Source organism: Herpailurus yagouaroundi, unplaced genomic scaffold, assembly GCF_014898765.1.
Source record: "Herpailurus yagouaroundi ecotype Mexico unplaced genomic scaffold, PumYag 197, whole genome shotgun sequence".
NCBI classification, from domain to species: domain Eukaryota; kingdom Metazoa; phylum Chordata; class Mammalia; order Carnivora; family Felidae; genus Herpailurus; species Herpailurus yagouaroundi.
Window position 1 is genome coordinate 22,142,788 of NW_024412428.1, and position 15,024 is coordinate 22,157,811.

Below are 15,024 nucleotides of genomic sequence, written 5' to 3' on the forward strand. Positions count from 1 at the left end.
GGGAATCAAACCTGCTCTCAACCACACTTGTACAAACCACGTTTAACCTCATAAGCTCCGATAACTAAGACAGGTCTAATTAGTCCTAGGAAGACAAGGAAAAATAGCTTGGAATGACTTTTGAGGTGGAAGTTTGGAAATGAACAGGAATGAGTCTTAAATATCAAAGTGAGACTGTTCTAAAACAAGAATGCCTAAAGAATTATAAAATTTGGAAAAGATATTAATAAAGAATGACAGACCCATTGGTAAATTTTGGCAAGCCTGGTCGGGCAAAATTACTAGAAAAAAAACATTAAACATTTTTTTTTTATTTTTAAAGTTTATTTATTTATTTGGAGAGAGAGAGAGAGAGAGCACACAAGCAAGGGAGGGGCAGAGAGAGAAGGAGAGAGAAAGAATCCCAAGCAGGTTCCTCATCATCAGTGTGGAGCCCGTGCAAGGGCTGGAACTCATGAACTGTGAGATCATGGCCTGAGCCAAAAGCAAGAGTCAGACACTCAACCAACCGAGCCACCCAGGCACCCATAGACATTTTTGTTTTAAACACATGAGTTTAGACTCCTAAATAACCTGGTTATTTATAGAAACTAAAATAGGATAAAACATTGGTCTTGAGTCATAATCCATCCCGATGTAACTCACACCCCTCCCTTTCATCAGCCCTGTCCTTGTGGTTGACCAAGCAGCAGAGAAATGGCAAGAAACCCTTCTAGGTGCTGTGGCAAGAGAAGGAGAGCCAACTTTTCCTAGGACATGTCAAGGGAGTGAAGTCAGAAAATCCACATCAAGTAGCCTCTGAGGGTGTGTTCTCCAGGGTCTGCCACTGCTAAGTCACCCTGATCGGTAGTTGGTCAGTGAGCTGATGCCAAAGCTGACCTTCTGTCCCCTATGTGACATGATCCCTGTGACCCCACTTTCATGGGGCCACCACCTTGTTCCAAATCTATTATTGGCAAAAAAAGAAAGGTAGGAAGAAAGAGGTAAACTAACTATAGCAACAGTCAGAATAAGATTTTATTTACCTTAGGCTTCCTTATCTAAATTTGAGTAGGGTATTGACACAAGTATTGATGTATTTTCTGGTTGCAATTCTAATTACCATTACACCTATTGCTTCCAAAGAAGACACTGCATGGGACAGGGTATAGAGGGAGAGTGCCTGGGCTCAAATGCCAGCTATCCCATCCATCAGCGTTATGACCATGGGAAAATTATTTTATCTTTCCATGCTTCAATTTCCTTATCATAAAAGGTCATTTGTACCCCCACTGAATTATTGTGAAAGTTAGAAAAGTTATTATATGTGAAGCCCTGAGCACAGTGTTTGGCACATCATGAGCACTTACTAAGTGGCTATTTGGGTCCTAGCAGCCATAGTCATCATCAGCTGAAAGGTGATGGGTCTTGAGGCGACAGCTTAGTAAACATTCCTTTCTGAATACAAAAGTGTTTAACTTTGCCCACGGGAACTTCAGACACACTCTCAAAAATGAGGGGTTGAGGGGTGCCATGATGATTCTGTCAGCAGCGCATGCAAGTCTCAATCTCAGGGTCATGAGTTCAAGCCCCATGTTGGGCATGAAGCCTACTTTGAAAAAAAAAATAGAAATGAGGTGTTAAGGGTAATCAAAAGTTAAGAATAGGAAATTAGAGGTAATTTGAGAAATTGAGAAATGCTTTCCTAAGAGAGCTCTACACAATGCATACAGACACTTGTAAGGTTAAATAGCACAGTGTTCAACATCTCCAATTCCACTCTCAGACAAACGTGTGTTTGAATCTCCACTGTGCCACTCAGAAGATGGATATCTCTGAATGAGTTACCTAACCACCTTAAAGTTAGGTTTTCTCCTTTGCAGTTGAGACTAGCGACAATACCAATCCATCTCAAGTGGTTATTGTAAGCATTGAATGAAAGAGCTTACAGAATAAATTCGGCATGTAATAGGAGCTCAATAAATGTTACCTATTGTCTTAAGTAACCAAGTTTCTTTGTCATATTCCTTTCCTACAGAAGGATAAGTGACTTCGAGGGTTTTGTTAAGAAACCTGGCAAATGCTTTACTCTTTCACAGCCTTTTTCTTTTTTTTTTTTAATGTTTATTTACTTACTTTTCACAGAGAGAGAGAGAGAGAGAGAGAGAGAGAGGAAGAGGGAGAGGGAGAGGGGGGAGGGAGAGGGAGAGAGAGAGAATCCCAAGCAGGCCCTATGTTCAGCACAAAGTCTGACATAGGGCTTGATCCTACAACCCTGGGATCATGACCTAAACTGAAATCAAAAGCCAGATGCTTAATCAACTGAGCCACCCAGGCTCCCCATTTTCACAGCCCTTTTTGACATCAGAATAACTTCCAGATATCCAGCTATAGCTTTCATGCAAATATTTTCCTGACATGGTGTCTATAGAATGGGCAAGATAAGGAGCTCATTGTCTATATGCCCATAATTCCCAATTACATCTCTAGCTCGGGCCTCTCCCTGAACTACTACAGACTTGATTATTTAATTTCCTACTCAACATTTTTCCTGGATGTCTGAAAGACATCTTAAATGAAACATGTTGAAAATAGAACACCTGATCTTCATACCCCAAGTCTGCTCTCCCCACAGCCTTCCCCGTTTCAATCAATGATATCTCTAATCTTCCAAGTGCTCACATGAAAAACCTTGAGATGTCCTTGATGCTTCCCTTTTGACTTCCAATATGTCAGGAAATACTTTTCACTCAGATTTCAAAATATATCCGGAGTCAGACCACTTCTCATTACTCTTCTACTACAACTTAGATCCAAGCTAACAATCTCTCTTACCTGGGTTGCTGACATTGCTTCTTAGCTGGGTTTCCTGCTTCCACCCTTGATTCGTTCTGTGGGTTGAACTGTGTCTGAGGCAAAGATATATTGAAGTCCTAACATCAGTATCTTTGAATATGACCTTCTTTGGATATAAGGTCTTTGCAAACATAATCAAGTTAAGATGAGGTTGGATTAGGATGGGCCCTAATCTAATGACTGGTGTCCTTATGAGTGAGAGAGTTAGAGACACATAGATACAGGAAAGAAGGCCATATGGAGGGTGCCTGGGTGGCTCAGTCAGCTAAGCATCTGATGTCAGCTTAGGCCATGATCTCATGGTTTGTGAGTTCGAGCCCCCTTCAGGTGAGCACTACTCCCGCTTTGGGTAGAAACACCAGCCCAGCCTCAGGTGAGCCCTGCTTCTCTCTCTCTCTCTCTCTCTCTCTCTCTCTCTCTCTCTCTCTGCCACTCCTTGGATTTTCTCTCACTCTCTCCCTGCCCCTCACTCACTTGCGCCCTGTCTCAAAAAAAGAAAAAGAAAAAAGAAAAAAAGAAGGCCATGTGGAGATGAAGGCAGAGATTGAATTTATGCTACCACAAGCCAAGAAACATCAAGGAATGCCAATGATGGAACCATTAGGAACTGGAGGAAGCCAGGAAGGATTTTCCCCAGAGTCTTTAGAGGGAGCATGGCCCTGATGACAACCCCTGGATTTCAGACTTCTAGCGTCCAGAATGTTTAGAGAATAGACGTTTGTTGTTTTAAGCCACTCAGTTTATGGTATGTTGTCACAGCAGTTCTAGGAAACTGACACGCCTCTCTACAGTCTTATCAACATAGACCCAAGAGTGATCCCTTTAAAGAATGGTTCTAATCTGATCAGTCCTCCAGCAGAAACCCTCCAATACCCTCCATGTCCATCCTTACAGTTGCTGATGAGATCCACTATGATCTTTCCCTACCTTTACCTCTTCTACCTCCCCACTGGTGATCTCACCTCATTTACTCTATCCTAGCTGCTGTTCCTGCTGTTCCGTACAAGCCAAGCACCCGCCCACAGTAGGACCTCTGCTCCTGCCTGGAAGGCTCTTCCCCAGAAGCCCACATGGCTCCTCCCTCAGCTGCTGTAAATCTTTGCTCAGGTGTCATCTTCTCAGTGAGGTGTACCTTGACCACCCTGTTTACCCCCACACTCCCAAACCTTATCACTCTTCTTTATTTTTCCCATCCTGCAAATTATCTTTTCATATAGCATATATATTTTGCCAATCTATTATGTCTTCTCCCCAAGCTAGGATGTAAGCTTCACAGGGTAGATATTTCTGACTAACACATAAAAGGCACTTAGTAAATATTTTTTGAAATAATGAATGAAAATTAATGAATGATTCTGTTGGGACAAAACTGTGGTTCTTTAACAAAAAGTATCTTTTAAAGGCAGATAGTCCTTCTCCCTCAGTCTGGGAAGGTTGAGTTCTTTGTTCAATTTATCTGCAGGCCACATCCCCCATATCTAATTTAAGCTAGGATCTTTCCAACCTAATCAAATGAGGATTAAATGTATGAGAACAAAATGTATGTAAATGCAGCTGCCTTTTTCCTGGCACAGAATAAGTGCCTAATAAATTAAGTTTCTATCCATCCCCCCCCCCATCCATGCCAGTGAATACAGGATTTGCTTTTCCTGAAGGAGTGGGCTGGGGGCTTCTTTAACATAAGTCCTTCTAGTGACAGGGACAAGTGATCTGGGGCCACGGTGGTACCTACACCAGAGACTGCTCTTCCAGATTTGTGGGTAAGCAATGACATGCCAACATGCCAACATACCAGAGAGGCAAAAGCACAGACGTACGTTATGGCAATTCTGGGCAGATAGCAATATGCCTTTTCAGTCCATTTGGGAATAATTTTTACTGTTAAGGATGTAGTTCTTGCCCCTCAGTGCCCTCTGGCACTTTGTGCTAAAGCACAGCATCAACACAGAGGACCCAGAGGAAAGAAGCAGGAGCTGTGTTCACCACCTGCCCTGGCATAGTGAGCGTAGCTTAACACAGCCCCCCAATCTGGGACCCCCCAGACCTTGGGACTTAGCTTTCCAAGTAACAAAGTCACATAGCAATTGCTGTCATAAAGGGAAGGAGAACTCTTAAAGCAGTGCCTAGGTAGCTGACACTTATTCTAATTCATGTTCCCCTTTACTTATTCTTTTGCGCTGAAATCATATGAGATTTCATAGAATTTTTCTCTGAAGTTCATCTTCCATTGAGTTTATAGTCATACTGCCAAAAAAATATAAAACTATTTCCCAGAATCCCCCAAAACAGTATCTTTGTGAAGCATATGAGAATTTCTAGGAAATAAAAATTTTGAATTAGAAAGACTTCTCACTGTTACTTATACATGATCTTGTTTAATCCTCTCAAGAGGTGATTATCACTGTCGTATAGATGATACAGACTAGATGAGTTCAGAAAGGGGCACAAGGTCACTGTATTATTTTCCTGGCCCTGCAATAAAACATTGCTACAAACGTGGCGGTTGAAAACAACAAAAATGCATCCTCTTACAGGTTTTGAAACCAGAAATCTGAAATCAAGTTGTCGGCAGGCTTAGCTGCTTCTGGAGTGTCTGGGGAAGAATCCTTTCTTGCTGCTTCTCGGTTCCTAGTGGTGGTATCCATGCTGGCATTGTCTGGCTTGAGGCTGCATTGATCCATTCTCTGCCTTCACATCCACACAGCCTTCTCCTGTGTGTGTCTCTTTGTGGTTAAATCTCCTTCTCATCTCTTAGAAGGATGGGCTCGTGGCCCACCGTAAGTCCAGGATGATGTCATCTCTCGATATTGAATCTAATTACATCTGCAAAGACCCTATTTCCAAATAAGGTCACATTCACAGGGACCAGGGTTTAGGACTTGGACGTATCTTTTAGGAGATGACACAAGTCAACCTGCTATAGTCACCAAGAAGTGACAAAGCCAGGACTCAAGCTCAATTCTGATGTTAGCATTCTAATTCCATACTGCCTTCCTAAGGAATCCCAAAAGAACTAGCATAAGCCACTCTAGACTTAATAGCTGTCTTGAGAACAAGTATCTCTTCAGTTGTCTTCTTTTCCTGAGAGAAAGTTTTAAATTTCCCACAATCTATTAGGATTCAGATGGAATGTAATCTCTGAGTCCTTGTCAGAATTCCTTGGGAAGTATACAGAAAGTTATTCTAATGCTAAGCATGCTTTGTACCATCTGTCTTCCTACTAGATGTTGAAGCTGTTCTGAGACAGAGTCCCAGCACACACTACAACAGAGAGCTTCTAGCAACAGTGCCTAGGCAAATATTTCATTTGTAAAGATGCTCCTACATGGGGAGGGGTGATTTAGACTTTACTGTAATGTCTGATTTTTATTAATGTTTATTTTTGAGAGAGAGAGAGAGAGAGAGAGAGAGAGAGCACGAGCGGGGGAGGGACAGAGAGAGACACACACACACAGAATCCGAAGCAGGCTCCAGGCTCTGAGCTGTCAGCACAGAGCCTGACACTTGGCTCTAACTCACAAACTGCGAGATCATGACCTGAGCCGAAGTCAGATGCTCAACTGACTGAGCCACCCAGGTGCCCCTGTCTGAATTTTTTTTTTTTTAACAATAAGAATGCATTTGTGTTCTGTGTAGTGAAGGATTATTTCAGCAAGTCTGTGTTGTCCAAACATGTACATTTCCTGGAAAAGTTTGGCCCTTACTCAACTCTTAGGAGATAACCTCTGGGTCATTGGACTATCCTGCCTGATAAAAGTATCTTTGTTTACCTAAGTTTCTTGGGCTATCCCAGATAGTTTACGCTAACAATGTGACTTATTGAGGGCCTTGGGCCACATGTTATTACCCTGAGGGTCTGGAGTTAGGTCAACCACATGGGCAGTCACCCATACATATGTAATAGAACCCCAATAAAACTCCTGGACTACAAGGCTCAGTGAGCTTCCCTTGTTGGCAACACTTCATGTGCATTGCCTTATAACACTGCCGGAAGAATTAAGCATTGCCTATATGATGCCAATGGGAGAGGACAGCTGGAAGTTTGTGCCCAGTCTCTCCTAGACTCTGTCCCATACACCTTTTGCTGTTGTTGATTTTAATCTATATCCTTCCACTGCAATAAGCCATAACCATTACTGTAACAGTTTTGTTGATTCTCATCCTACTGAATCATTGAATCTGAGAGTGGTTTGGGGAAATACCAAACACAGGAACTATCGCCTAATAAAACTCCATAATTTTGTAAACAATGCATGGTTGCTTCAACATTCAATTCTGGCAAAGTTCTGCTGAATTATAAACTCCATCACAGTGAGGATTGTGCCTTTCTATATTCATCTTTACCTCTGACCCCCAGTTCGACAAGACTCCTATGGAGCTTGGCATGTATTAGTTGTTCAGTGGAACAAATGGGAATGACATTGAAATCTGAGACAAGGCTGAAGAATCTCCTATAACCAGAGCTGACTTGCAGGCCCTTGACGAGCACTGTTGTAAATGTAACTCAAACAATGAAGATCACACAAGGTTGAGTGATGTGAGCCTCCATTTGATGGATTTTGAATGATAAACTCTCTTAAGGTGGCCTTTCTCCTCGAAGCCTCTGTTCCCTCCCTCTGTGGCTTGGCAGACAGTGCTTGAACCATGGGCAAGTCTAGTATATTTGAACTGATCCTGAGTTGTTAGGGAGTACACATTCTGTCTTCCCTTCCCTTTCAACAAGAGATCTGTTTGCAAGGACAGTATTTGAATTTCAGCTCCTGGGTTTTCTGACGCTTTTAACACTGCTATGCCATTATTATAAATGGGCAGTCTCCCTGAATCCAGAGCTTTGGTGGGAAGGTAATCCTGGGACTGAGCAACTTCTTCAATTGCAGCCTTGAAAAAGATGCCATGACGCCACAAGAAAAGCAGCAATGTCCTCAACAGGTTTAGTTTACAACTAAAATTTTAGTGGGCTCCCAGGTTGGTCAAAATCTTAGTCTAAGAAGAAATACAGCTGGTTGAATTGTGGCAAATGTTAAGGTCTACCAAATTGTGTAGAGCCAGCATCTTTTCAGGAGTCTCTGTTTGGTTTGCTTTGAAATAGAATAAAATCTTTTCAGCACATGATGCCAAGCAGCAAATAGACAAACCAGCCAGCGTGCACTAAAACAGACAGTAGTAGAAGCATTTAACGCAGGATGGAGGCCATTCTCCACTGCCATCCAGAAATAGTTGAAGAGTCTGCACTGCTTGCTTTTGTTCAATGCACCTGTCTGTTCATGTGTTGTTGTTTTTTTTTTGTTTTTGTTTTTGTTTTGTTTTGTTTTTTGTCCCATATCAATATCTACACCAGCAAAGTTTTTTGGGTAAAAATTTGAAATGAAACAAAGTGGGTGGATCAACTGACTTTTTGACAAGGATGCCAAGACAGTTAAATTGGAAAAGAAAAATCTTCCCAACAAATGGTGCTGGGGCAACAGGATAACCATCTGCAGAAGAATAGAGGAGGACCCTCACTTCATGCCATCACTAACAAAACTGACTCAAATGGTCAAAAGCCTAAATGTAAGACTTAAAACTGTAAGTCTTAGAGGAAAACATAGGATTAACCTTTGTGATCTTAGATTAGGCAACCATCTGTTAGGTATGACACCAAGGCACAAGTGACAAAATACAAAAGGATTACAAAATAAGATATCATCAAGATTAAAACTTTTGTGCATCAAAGGACAGCAAGTAAAAGTCAAAAGACAGCCTAGGGGTGCGTGGGTGGCTCAGTCAGTTAAGCATCCAATTTCAGCTCAGGTCATGATCTCATGGTTCATGGGTTTGAGCCCCGTGTCAGGCTCTGTGCTGACAGCTCAGAGCCTGGAACCTGCTTCAGAGTCTGTGTCTCCCTCTCTCTCTGCCTCTCCCCTGCTCATGCTCTGTCTCTCTCTCAAAAAATGAATAAACATAATTTAAAAAAAATTTTTAAAGTAAAAAGCCTACAGAATGGGAGAAAATACCTACAAATCATATATCTGATAAGGGACCTGTATGTATAATATAAAAATAAAATATATAATAATAAATAATAAAATATACACATATTATAAAAATAATAAAAATATATAAGCCAGTTGTAAAATAGGAAAAGGACCTGAATAGGCATTTCTCCAAAGAAGATATACAAATGACCAGTAAACACATGAAAAATTTTTCTACATATTAACCATCAGGCAAATACAAATCAAAACCACAATAAGATAGCATTCCACATGCACTAGGATGGCTGAATTCAACCAGTCAGATAGATAATAAAGTGCTGGTAAGTATATGGAGAAATTGGAACCCTCATACACTGCTGATAGGGATGTAAAATGGTGTGGCTGCTTGGAAAACAGTCTGACAACTCCTCATGTGTTTAAACATAGAGTTACCAATATGATCCAACAATTCCATTTCTAGGTATCTACTTAAGATATAGTCAGTTCAGGCTGCTATAATAAAATTTTTTTTTCAACGTTTTATTTATTTTTGGGACAGAGAGAGACAGAGCATGAACGGGGGAGGGGCAGAGAGAGAGGGAGACACAGAATCGGAAACAGGCTCCAGGCTCTGAGCCATCAGCCCAGAGCCTGACGCGGGGCTCGAACTCACGGACCGCGAGATCGTGACCTGGCTGAAGTCGGATGCTTAACCGACTGCGCCACCCAGGCACCCCATAGGCTGCTATAATAAAAATACCATATGCTGAGTGGCTTAAACAACAAACATGTTTGTTTCTTACAGTTCTGGAACCTGGAAGTGTGAGAACAGAATGCTGACATGGTGGGTTCTGGGGAGAGCCCCCTTCCTTGTTTACAGTTAGCATCTTCTTGTGTCTTCATGTGGCAGAGAAAGAGAAGGAGCCAGGGATAGAGCTAGAGCTCGAGATAGAAGAGAGAGAGCATGGAGGTTTCTTCCTCTTCTTGTACGGGTACTAATCCCATTCATGAGGGCTCCACTCCACCCTCATGACCTAATCACCTCCCATAGGCCCCACCTCCTAACACCGTTACATTGGGAGTTAGGGCTTCAACATATGAATTTAGGGGAACATAAAACATTTGGTCCATGACAACATACATCTGCACAAAAATTTGGACACAAATGTTGATAGCAGCATCATTCATAATGGCCAAAAGGTAAAACAAAAATCAAAAAACAACAAATTCATCAATTGATAAATAAATAAAATGTGATATATCCATACAATGGAATATTATTTGGCAATAAAAAATGAAGTACTCATATATGCTATACAGTGTGGACGGATTTCAAAAACATTATGCTAAGTGAAAAAAAAGCCAGTCACAAAGGACCACATACAGTATGATACCATTTATATAAATGTCCAGAATACAGAAATCTATAGAGATAGAAAATAGATTAGTGGTTGCCTAGAGCTGTGGGCAATGAGAAGATGGTGGGAAGGACAATGGCTAAGGGATGTATCCTTTCTCTTTTTAGGGTAATAAAAAATTGCTAAAATTGATTATGGTGATGGACGTACAATTTTGTGAATACGCTAAAAGTCATTAAATGATGCACTTTAAATGGCTGAATTGTAGGTATGTGATTATATCACAAAAACATTTTTAAGGCTGTTTTTTTTTTTTAATTTTTTTTTTCAACGTTTATTTATTTTTGAGATAGAGAGAGACAGAGCATGAACGGGGGAGGGGCAGAGAGAGAGGGAGACACAGAATCGGAAACAGGCTCCAGGCTCTGAGCCATCAGCCCAGAGCCTGACACGGGGCTCGAACTCACGGACCGCGAGATCGTGACCTGGCTGAAGTCGGACGCTTAACCGACTGCGCCACCCAGGCGCCCCAAGGCTGTTTTTTAAAAAGGGATAAAAATTGAGCAAATTTTTCTGAAGGGCATTGACCTGTACAAAAAAAATCACACATAGGTCAGCCCCCCGTCATATGTCCCAGCACTTACTGAGCATGTCATTGGTACCAGGCAATCCTGTTCTAACTCCAGCAAGATCGCACAACCAGGAAAGTGGGAGGCTATGTCCCCATGAGAAAGTACCTTGCTACACTGCTAACAATCTGTAGCATCAATCTTCATCCCAGCCTTCCCCCAAAGGGAGCTTCGGCCATTTACGAGGGTGACTGTGCACCGGAAAAGAGGAAGTCATGACTTTTGGGGGCTCGCTGGACACTAACTCTGAACTGACACTAATTCTAATAGGCTCCAAACATTACTGAGCCAGTCGGAGTGGAAGCTTATGGAGGTCAGGTGATCAATGGCATTTTAGTTCAGATTTATCTCACCATGGGGCCAGAGAGGGCCATCCCGTGGTCACGTCCCATTTCCAGCATGTATAAGTAAAATTGGCATACACACCAGCTGGCAAAATCCCCACATGGGTGGGGTTCTGCACTGAAATCCAGGTCTATCTGCCTCCAGAGGCCCGTGTTCTCTCCACCATGCCAATGCCAATGAGAGCAAAAGATCAGATTACTAACAACAGGCTCCAGCAACCCTAGAATGTATTCCTAGCTTCTGCATAATGAAGTTATGGCTGGTGATCTGGTTTCTCAGCACAGAGCTGATTAGAAGCAGCAAATGTGAAGGGAATACAAATTAGAGACATTCTGATGCCAGCCATGAGGAATAAACACCGACAATCCTCGATGAGACAGAACCTACAAGAAGGAGGCAGATAATCCTCCTGCAGAGAGAGAAGCACCCCTTGGGGACGGCGTACAGATGCTGCCCACTGCCACAGCCCCCGGGGGGGGGTGTCCATGTCAGTCCCCAGTGGGTGTCACAGTCACCTGGAGGCCTTGATACAGCAGATTTGCTGGACTCCACTTCCACAGTTCCAGATTCGGTGGGTCTGGGGCGGGGCCTGAGAATGTGCATTTCTAACAAGTTCTGGGGGCTGCTGATGCTGCTGGTCCAGGGATACACTTTGAGAACCGCTGGCCTATAATTGAGCCCAGGGCACTACCACGTGTTCCCAATAATTGAATCTTTTTTCTAAAAAAAAGAAAGATTATTTTTAAGAAATTTGTTTTTACCTTCACTGTCTTTCTCCTCACAAAAAATAAGCTTCTTGGTGTCATTGTCTTTTGTTCACCATGAATGCCCAGAATCCGGAACAGGCCTGGCACTTACTAGGGTCTTAATAAATAATTATTGAATGAGCAAATGAAAAAAATATATTGTTTTGCTATAATGTTGGTTAAAAGGAAGGGTTGTGTATGCCTCTGTGTGTGTGTGTGTGTGTGTGTGTGTGTGTGTGTATTGTGTGTATAGGGCATGTGTGTATATATTGTGTGGGGGGCATGTGTGTATGTGTCGGTATGTATTATGTGTGTGTAGGGCACGTGTGTATGTGTATACATGAATTGTGGGGGGGGCGTGTGTGTATATAGGACATGTGTGTATGTGTATATACATATTGTGTATGTGTGTGCATATGGCATGTGTGGGTATGTATTGTGTGGGGGGCATGTGTGTATGTGTATGTATGTATTGTGTGTGTAGGGTGTGTGTGCATAGGGCATGTGTGTGTAAGGCATGTGTGCATGCATGTGTATGGCATGTGCATGGGTAGGGCATGTGTGTGGATGGGGTGTATGTTTGTGTGTAGTGTGTATGTAGTGTGTGGGGGGGCTGGGTAGAGAGGATCAGAGCACAGGAAAGCTAATTGTTGGGCAGGAAAGGAACCCTCCTGCCTTCACCTCCTTTAAGAAAACGGAACTTGAGGAGCACAGTGAGTGGGAGGAGTGACTGCTGTTTGTGAGAAGCTGATTTTCTTCTCAGTGCAGATGCTAAGAGCGCAGGTCCAGCCTCAGGACGGGTTAGAAGCCCACCATGAGCACACACTCGGGTTTGCCTCCTCCAGGGCCACAGGCTGGGCCCACACTGAACCGTGGACAGCGGGTGCCGGGATGGAAAGCAGGCTCAGTTTATCTCCTCTGAGTCCTGTGTGTGCTGGAAGCAGGAGCTCCCTGGTGAACTGCCTGCACGGTGACTACCGGGTGCTGCTGAGAAAAGATGGGCGTTTCTGGTGGTAAAAAAAAAAAATAAATATATATATATATATATATATATATATATATTTATACACACACACACACACAGTGTCTGAAAGTTCCCACCACACACCTTTCTGACACAGAAATGTTACACCAGAAAGCCAGGAGATCAGCTAGTCCAGCTTCTTGATTGCAGAGGAGGGTAATTACAGCCCAGGAAGCAGAGATCACTCATGCAAGTCAATAGCAGACCCAGAACTGGAATTCAACCCTGTCCATCAAGAGAGCTTTCCACTACACGCCCTGCCATCACCCTGCGAAGAGATGTTGCCGCATTCATCCCCTGGGCAGGGTCTGCTATAGAATAGGTCTCCAGAAATACCTCAGCAATGAATACGTGAATAACTCACTTCTTTCTGTGCCTACATGTGCTCTCAAGAGGTAGTATGATTATATATGACATATGAATATCTCTGTTGAAGTTAGAGAAAGAAAGGGATGTGACGGGGAAATGATAAAAGGAGATTTAGGCCTGGTGTGGCTATAGAGAATTAACTTTATGGGGTCAGCACTTTCCAAGGTCTAGTCATTAGTTGTTCGAGTCAGGAAACCCAACTTCACAGTGCACTCATGGTTGAGTGTTGAGGACTACTTCAAGCTAACCAAAATCTTGAGACCAGAATGCAATTAACTTTTATTGTGCCAAAGGGACTGGGTATTTGAATTAGCTAATCAATCAGTCTTGCCCTATGGAAAGATCTAATTGGGAAGCCATTTCTATTAACTGTGAGTCCCTAGAGGGCCAGTCTTAGCCTTTATCACCATCACTCCAACCCCTAGCAGAGTGAATAATCACTCAAGAAGTTATCTCTTCATAGATGATAAGCTCCAGGAGGGCAGGCAATTGCCTTTCTTGTTCATTACTGTATTCCAAGCACTCAATAAATATTTGTTGAATGATTGAAGAGTTTTTTCATCAACATAAAATTAGGACAAAAAATGTGTTTTATTGTCCTATTGGTGTTGATAAGCTTACATGGACTGACACAGCTGTCTATGCTAAGAAAATGCAGGTGCCAAGCAGCTGTAATGGGCCTGTGCCCACTGATATCTTCACTGGATGGTATTGAAAACACTGATAGCATTTTGCTCCCTGACCTCCCTTTTACTTTGAAGATCTGCCCTTGGGTTGGCACACTCCTTCTTCAGACAAGGTACATTCCAGTTGCAACTTTCTTGGTTACACTCACCTTCTAATCACTCCTCCTGATAACTATACCTTGGCACCCTGGTCACCTTATTTGAAGTGGGTGAGCTGAAGTCTCCCTGGATGCTTGTATTTCTTGGGAGGAGTCCTATTCAGCACATGTTGATTCAACTCTGTTTCCTCCACAAAGGGCAACTGAGTTTCCAAGCCTCCTAGGAGTCTAACCATAGTCTGTAGCAAACATTCAGAAGGAGTCATAAAATGGGCAGGCAGCTGGGAACTAAAAAACCCTGTGTTCTGCCTTCAAATATGAGATCCTCCTGAGCAACTAGCTGTCGATACCATTCACTGTCAATTCTAATTAACATGTTTGTGGGGCTCCTGGGTGGCTCAGTTGGTTAAGCATCCGTCTTTGGCTCAGGTCATGATCTCACGGTTTGTGAGTTCAAGCCCTGAATCAGGCTCTGTGCTGACAGCTCAGAGCCTGGAGCCTGCTTTGGATTCCTTGTCTCCCTCTCTCTCTCTGCCCTCTCTCACTCCTTCTCTGCCTCTCAAAAAAAATAATAATAAATGTTAAAATTTTTTTTAAAGAAAAAGAAAGGGGATGTAATTGTTGGCTCAGCAGTGGACATTTCCGCAGTGCTGTAATGAACAGTTTAAATATAGATTGAATAAAAAATATGATATAAGTTTATTGGTAGCTGTGGGTGAGAGGAGAAATAAGGTTGGGGATATACAGCAGCTAATCTTCATCTATCAGAACAGGACAACAATAGCTACTATCTGAAACTGATGAGTCAGGAAACAGTGTTGTGTTTATATTCCTTAAAAATATGGAGTTAAATACCAGAAAAATGAAAGGGGTTTAGAAGGGTTGAAGGTGATTGCCATCAAGGAGCAGGAACAAGGAGGTGGAAAGACAGAAATGTGAAACAAGTCACCCTTGGTATTTATCTTTTAATCTTTTAGCAC